The sequence below is a fragment of the Micromys minutus genome, assembly GCF_963924665.1.
Source record: "Micromys minutus genome assembly, chromosome: X".
Taxonomy (NCBI): domain Eukaryota; kingdom Metazoa; phylum Chordata; class Mammalia; order Rodentia; family Muridae; genus Micromys; species Micromys minutus.
The window spans coordinates 21,166,579-21,174,740 of NC_137970.1; positions in this window are offsets into that span (position 1 = coordinate 21,166,579).

The window sequence follows — 8,162 nt, forward strand, 5'->3', positions numbered from 1 at the left end:
AGAGTGAATGAAATGGAAAGAGCAGAAATACACGTGGTATTTCCTGTGTTTTAATTATCTTTGCATAGCAGGGCTCAAAGCTGAGCATACTACAGATCTCTGCATTTTAATGAAGACATGTACTAGATACATGTATACCCATTCATTTGAAGACAGCCATGACTGCTTATAACTACAATGGCATGGGTGGACATGGAGAAATGGCTCAGTCATTAAAAAGGTTAGGCTCACAACCAAAATCCAATGGTAGAGGTATATAGTTGTGATTGAACAGATGGTTCACAAACCTTAGTTCATTTACCATTTGGCCCTTGGTGGGGGGGGGGGGAGATTTATTTACTCTTCCTCTGGGTGGTACAATTTTAGCATAATGCAAAAGACAAACTTAGAAAACGGGTGGGCTTCTCTGGCTTCTATTTTCAAAGGGCTGGACTTGAGATAATAATATAGCATCTGTTTTCAAGCTCTGGCTGTCTCTGCCTTATGTTTTCATTTTCTCGAACACATTTCCCCAATGAAGTGGTTTTAAAAAGCAATGCTGATCCCTTTGTTTTGTATTGAAGATTAGATTAAACAATTAACACAAATGGGCGAGCACTTTGTAAGTTTTGAGGTCCACCTTCAGATATTAGTTTTATTAATATAATGAAATGAGAAGATGATAACACACATAAGCACTTGACATTAGAATATCCACAACACTTTAAATTGTGCTACAAGTAACAAAAACATTTCCTTTTAACTTTCACTTGCCATTATTAGGTAATAATATATCAGTTAACTCAGTTCTTGGCTGTTCTCTGCAACCAGTTAAGACTATTGCATCTGATTATTTGACAGTATGGATTAAGTCAATCCCTACATAGAACAATGTCTTTAGACTCCAGTTGAATTACCTGACCTGTCATGTCGCGTATTTGTAAATCCAGCACTAGGGAAGTGGAGGCAGAAGGATAAGGAGTTTAAGGACAGCTTCAGCTATATGAGTTCAGCTCATCTAGAACTACATGAGTTCAAACTAGCTTGAGCTACATGAGATTCTTTCTCAAAAACATATTCATTTGTGTGCATGTAAATATGCATTTATAAGTGGGCATGCGTGTGTGTGTGTGTGTGTGTGTGTGTGTGTGCGTGCACACATACACACACACACAGAGTTATAAGTGGAAATTCAGACTAAACAATGGTTGGCAACCATAAAATTTAATGACTGTTAACTGTCAATTATTATTGTAGTAAATTATAATTATCTCATATCTAATTTATGATATATTTGATTAAATCTCTTGCTCCTTAAAAAACCTTTAAGAAAGATTTTGCTACTTTTTTTTTTTTTTCTAGGCTCAAAAGCTAAAAGGATACATATGATTTGTAGTTATATTATATTTTAAAAATATTAATAAACTGACACATAAGTAAAAACAGAATTGTCTGATCTGTAAAAGGCACATGGGGAATTTTCCAGATGTGAAAAGACTTTTAAGTTTTAGCAGTTTAAATTCATCAGTAAGAGTTCTTATACCATGAAGAGTGGAATATTAAGTGGCTAAGTGAATTTGAGGCCTGTCTACGCATTGTGTGGGACAGAATCAGAACTGAATTACGATACTTTCAAAATTCATATTTGCATGATCACTTTTGTCATTCGAAATAGCAGAATTATTTTCTTTTATAATAGTTAATTTTTTTTCATTATGCTTTGATTTGATTTGTTTTTTAGCATGTAGGGACCTGTCATTTTCATTATTGAGTTTATAAGGTTTTTTTTTTTTTTTGTCAAAACCGTTTTAGGAATATTATAACTTTTTGTTGTTGTTGTTGTTGTTGTTGTTGTCCTTGTGCTCCTTCTTTCTTTTTAAGTTAGAGTCTCACGTTGTTAGCCTATGTCAGCTTCAAAATTGCAATCCTCCAGTGCCTCCAGTCTTCTAAAGCACCACAATTAAGAGAATGAGTCACTATTCTCTGCATGTGTATGTTTATTTGTGGTATGTATGCATGTGCACATGTAAGTTTATATATATATATATATATATATATATATATATATACATGTATGACTGCACATGTGTGCATCTATGTATGGATTGTAGAGCACAAAATCAGGATGTGTTTCTCAGTAAATCTCCACCAAAACTTTTTTGAGGCAAAATCTTTTGCTGAACCCAAAGCTTATTTAGTGGACTACTCTAGCTAATCAGATGGCCAAAGCATGCATTGTCATAGTTTGTAGAGGCTAGGTCTGGTTGTTACTCTCAGCACCATGCTTCCAAAGAAAGGTCAAATATATATTTACAAATACCTTGGCCATATAACTAGGCTATTCTCTGAGTAGCTAACTTAAAATATCCTATTTTGAGCCAGAGCTGGCCCACTGCCATCAGAATTCACAACTTGCCTACAGAGAGCTGAGCACCCAGGGGAGGCTCAGGAGAGCTCTTCTTCCTGAGCCCATGGGTATGTCCCCACTTTCTCTCGACGTACTATCCTGGGAGAGACCTCCAGGAATAATCAGTGTTCAGGTATTGCAGTATTGCTTGGGAACAGACTGTTCTAGCTTCCATCTGTACCCAGATCCAGAGCTGGCCCACCACCATCAAAACTCACAGCCTGCCCATGGAGAACTGAGCACCCAGGAGCCTCAGGAGTGTTCTACCTCCTGAGCCCATGGTTAGTCCTTACTTTCTCTTTATTGACTATCCAGGGAGAGAACATCAGGAACTCTCAGAGCACAGGTATCACTGTGTTGCCTGGGAACATACTGTTCTGGTGTTCATCTGTGCCCAGAGATAGAGCCAACCAACTGCCATTGGAACTCACAGCCTGCAAGCAGGGAGCTGAACCCCAGGAGCAATCTTCATCCTGAGCCCAAGGTCCCACAGGTCCACAGGAGAGACAAGCTCCAGTCAAAGACAATAAAATCACCTAGTATCACAGATAACAAGATGGCAAGACATAAGTGCAAGAACCTAAGCAACAGAAACCAAGGCAACCGGGCACATCAGAACCCATTTCTCCCATCATATCAAGTAGTGGATATCGCAACAAACCAGAAAATATTGAAGCACACCAGAAAAAAAACAAGGTTTGGACTTAAAATCATACCCCATGTAGATGAAGAAGGACCTCAAGAAGATCATGAATAACTCGGTTAAAACGTACAGGAGAACCAGGAGAACACAGGTAAACAAGTAGAAACCCTTGAAGAGAAAATTCAAAAATCACTTAAAGAGCTACAGGAAAACACAACCAAACAGGTGAAGGAACTGAACAAAACCAACCAGTTTCAAAAAGCAGAAATAGAAACAATAAAGAAATCACAAAAAGAAACAACCCTGAAGATAGAACACCTAGGTAAGAGATTAGAAGTCATAGACACAAGCATCACCAACAGAATAAAAAAGATAGAAGAGAAAAATCTCAGAGGCAGAAGATACCATAGAAAACATTGACACAACAGTCAACGAAAATACAAAAATCAAAAAGCTCCTAACTTCAACATCCAGGAAATCCAGGACACAATGAGAAGACCAAACCTAAAAAATAATAGTTGTAGAAGAGAATTAAGACTCTATCCAAAAGGCCCACTAAATATCTCAAACAAAATCATCTAAAAAGACATCCTTAACCTAAAGACATGACCATGAACATACACAAAACCTACAGAACTCCAAAAAATTGGACCAGAAAAGAAATTCCTCACAACATATAATAGTCAAAATACCAAATGTTCAAAATGAAGAAAGAATACTAAAAGCACTAAGAGAAAAAAAGGACAAGTAAGATATAAATGTAGACTGAACAGAGTTACACAAGACTTTTCAACAGAGACTATGAAAGCTGGAATATCCTGGAGAGAAGTCATACAGATTCTAAGGCAACACTGATACTAACCCAGGTTACTATATTCAGCAAAACTCTCGATTGCTACAGATAGAAAAACCAAGATATTCCAGGGAAAAAGCAATTATACAATATCTATTCACAAATCCAGCCACACAAAGGATAACAGATGGAAAACTCCAACACGAGGATGGAAAGTACACCCTAGAAAAAGCAAGAAAATAATATTCTTGCAACAAACCAAAAGAAGAAAAGCACACAAACATAATTCTACCTCTAACAACAAAAATAACAGAAAAAAATTATTATTCCTTAATATTTCTTATCATCAATGGACTCAATTCCCCAATTTAAAAAAAAAAAAAAACATAGATTATCAGACTACATAAGTAAACAGGATGCAGCATTTTACTGTATACAGGAAACTAATCTCAGCAACAAAGAAGGACACTACCTCAGAATAAAAGGATAGGAAAAAAAACTTTCCAAGGAAATGGTCCCCAGAACCAAGCTGGAGTAGCCATACAAATATCAAATAAAATATATTTTCAACAAAAAATTATCAAAAAAGTAAAGAAGGATACTTTTTACTCATTAAAGGAAAAAAATCTATCAAGATGAAATCTCAATCTTGAACATCTATGGTACAAATACAAGGAAACCAACATTCATAAAAGAAACTCTACTAAATCTCAAAGCATATATTGCACCACACAGAATAATAGCAAAAATACTTCAACAGCCCCCTCTTATCAATGGACAGATAGATCATGGAAGCAGAAACTGAACAAAGGTACAGTGAAACTAACAGAAGATATGAACCAAATGGATTTAACAGACATCCACAGAGCATTACATACTAAAACAAAAAATTATACCTTTTTCTCAGCACATCACATTACCTTCTCCAAAACTGATCACATAACACAAAACATGCTGCCTCAACAGATAAAAGAAGATCGAAATACTCCCATGCATCCTATCAGATCACCATGGTCTAAGGCTGGACTTCAATAATAACAAAAACAACAAAAACCCACATACACATGGAAACTAAACAATGTTCTACTCAATGATAGCTTGGTCAAGGAAACAATAACAAAAGAAATCAAAGACTTTTTAGAATTTAATGAAAATGAAGGCACAACATAACCAAACTTATGGGATACAAAAAGAAACTGAAGAAAGCATACTCTAACCTCTTGATAAGACACCTGAAAGCTCTAGAATAAAAAGAAGCAGATATACCCAAGAGGAGTAGATGGCAGGAAATAATCAAACTAAGAGCTGAAATCAACCAAGTAGAAACAAAAAAACTATACAAAGAATCAACAAAATTAGGAGCTGGTTCTTTGAGAAAATCGACAAGATCTAAAAACCCTTAGCCAGACTAACTAGAGGGCACAGGAAGAGTATCCAAATTAACAAAATCAGAAAGGAAAGGGGAGACATAACAACAGAAGCTGAGGAAATTTAAGAAATAATCAGTTCCTACTACAAAAGCCTATACTCAACAAAACTGGAAATGGGAATATTTTTAGACAGGTACCAGGTACCAAAATTACATCAGTATCAAGTATATCATCTAAAGAGTCCTGTAGCCCCCAAAGAAATAGAAACACTCATCAAAAGTCCCAACCAAAAAAAGCCCAGTACCAGGTGGGGTTAGTGCAGAGTTCTATCAGACCTTCATAGAAGAACTAGTACAAAGACTCTCCAAACTACTCCGCAAAATAGAAATAGAAAGAACACTACCAAATTCCTTTTATGAAGCCACAATTACATTTGTACCTAAACCTCACAAAGACCCAAGAAAGAAAGTAAACTTCAGACCCAATTTGTTTATGAATATTGATGCAAAAATATTCAATATAATTCCCCCAAACCTAATCCAAAAACACACCAAAACTTGATCCATCATGATCAAGTAGGCATCATCTCAGGTATGTAGGGATGGCTGAATATACAGAATTCCATCAATGCAATCCACTACATAAACAAACTTATAAAACAAACATGGTCATCTCATTAGATGCTGAGAAAACAGTTGACCAGGAATTCAAGGCCCATACCTAAACATATTAAAAGCAGTATACAGTAAACCAATAGGCAACATTAAACTAAATGGTGAAAAACTTAAGCAATTCCCCTAAAAACAGGGACTAGACGAGGCTGCTCACTCTCCCCCTACCTATTCAATATAGTATTAAAAGACATACCCAGAGCAATTAGACAGCAAAAAGGAAGTCAAAGGGATACAAATTGGAAAGGAAGAAGTAAGAATATCACTATTTGCAGATGATATGATATATCATCTTAAGCGACCCCAAAAATGCCAACAGAGAACTCGTAGAGCTGATACACATCAGCAAAGTGGCTGGATATAAAATTAACTCGAACAAATCAGTAGCCTTCCTCTACTCAAAGGATAAACAGGCTGAGAAAGAAATGATAGCCTTCACAATAGTCACAAAGAATATGAAATACCTTCGTGTGACTCTAACCAAGCAAGTAAAAAATATGTATGACAAGAACTTCAAATCTTTGGATAAGGAAATTGAAGAAGATCTCAGAAGATGGAAAGATCTCCCATGCTCATGAATTCTAAGGATCAGCATAGTAAATATGGCCACTTTGCCAAGAGCAATCTATAAATTCAAGGAAATCCCTATCAAAATTTTAAATAAATTCTTCATAGAGTTAGAAAGTGCCATTTGCAAATTCATTCAGAATAATAAAAAATCCAGGATAGAACAAACTATTCTCAACCATAAAAGAACTTCTGGTGTAATCACCATCCCTGACCTGTATTACAGATCAATTGTGATAAAAAAAAAGAAAAAACTCCATGTTATTGGTACAGACAGGCAGGTAGATCAATGGAAATGAATTGAAGACACAGAAATGAACCCACACACCTATGTTCACTTGATCATTGACAAAGGAGCTACAAACATTTAATGGAAAAAAGACAGCCATTTCAACAAATGGTGCTGGTTCAAATGGTGCTGATTCAATTGTCAGTCAGCATGCAGAAGATGCAAATTGATCTTTTCTTATGTCCTTGTACAAAGCTCAAGTCCAAGTGGATCAAAGATCTCCACATTAAACCAGGTAACCTGAAACTAATAGAACAGAAAGTGGGGAAGAGCTTAGAAAACATAGTCACAGGGAACATTTTCCTGAACAGAACACCAGTGGCTTATGCTCTAAGATCAAGAATCGACAAATGGGACCTCATGAAATTGCAAAACCTCTGTAAGGTAAAAGACACTGTCAAATGAACAAAATGGCAACCAACAGATTGGGAAAAGATATTTACCAATCCTACATCTGATAGAGGGTTAATATCCAATATATACAAAGAACTCAAGAAGTTAGACTCTAGAGAAACAAATAATCCTATTAAAAAAAGTGGTACAGAGCTAAAAAAAAAAAAAAAAAATTCTCCACTGATGAATACCAAATTTCTAAGAAGCACCTAAAGAAATGTTCAACACTCCTAGTTATCATGGAAATGCAAATCAAAACAACCCTGAGATTCTACCTCACACAAATCAGAATGGTTAAGACCAAAAACTCAGGGTACAGCAGATGCTGGCAAGGATATAGAGAAGGAGGGACACTCCTCCATTGTTGGTGGGATTACAATCTTGTAAAACTACTCTGGAAATCAGTCTGGCAGTTTCTTGGAAACATGGATATAGCAATACCTGAGGGACCCAGCTATATCACTCTTGGGCAGAGATGCAAAAGATGCTCCAACTTATAACAAGAACACATGTTCCACCATGTTCATAGCAGTCTTATTTATAATAGCCAGAAGCTAGAAAGTATCCAGATGCCATTAAACAGAGGAATGGATACAGAAATTGTGGTACATATTCACAATGGAGTACTACTCAGCTATTAGAAACAACGACTTCTTGTAATTCTTTGGTAAATGGATTGAACTTAAAGTTATTATCCTGAGTGAGTAACCCAGTCACAATAGAACACACATGCTACTTACTCACTGATAAGTGGATACTAGCTCAAAAGGCTTGGAATACCCAAGAAACAATTCACAGACAACATGAAGCTCAAAAGAAGGAAGGCTAGAATGTGGATGCCCCAGTCCTTCTTAAAAGGAGAACAAAACACTCAAGGGAGGAAATACAGAGACAAATACAGGAGCAGGAACTGAAGAAAAGATTATCCACCGATTGCCTAACCTGGGGATCCAATCCACATGCAGCCACCTAACCACAATGCACTATCGATGATGCCAAGTAGTGCTTACTGGCAGGAACCTGATATGGATGCCTTATCAGAGACTCTGG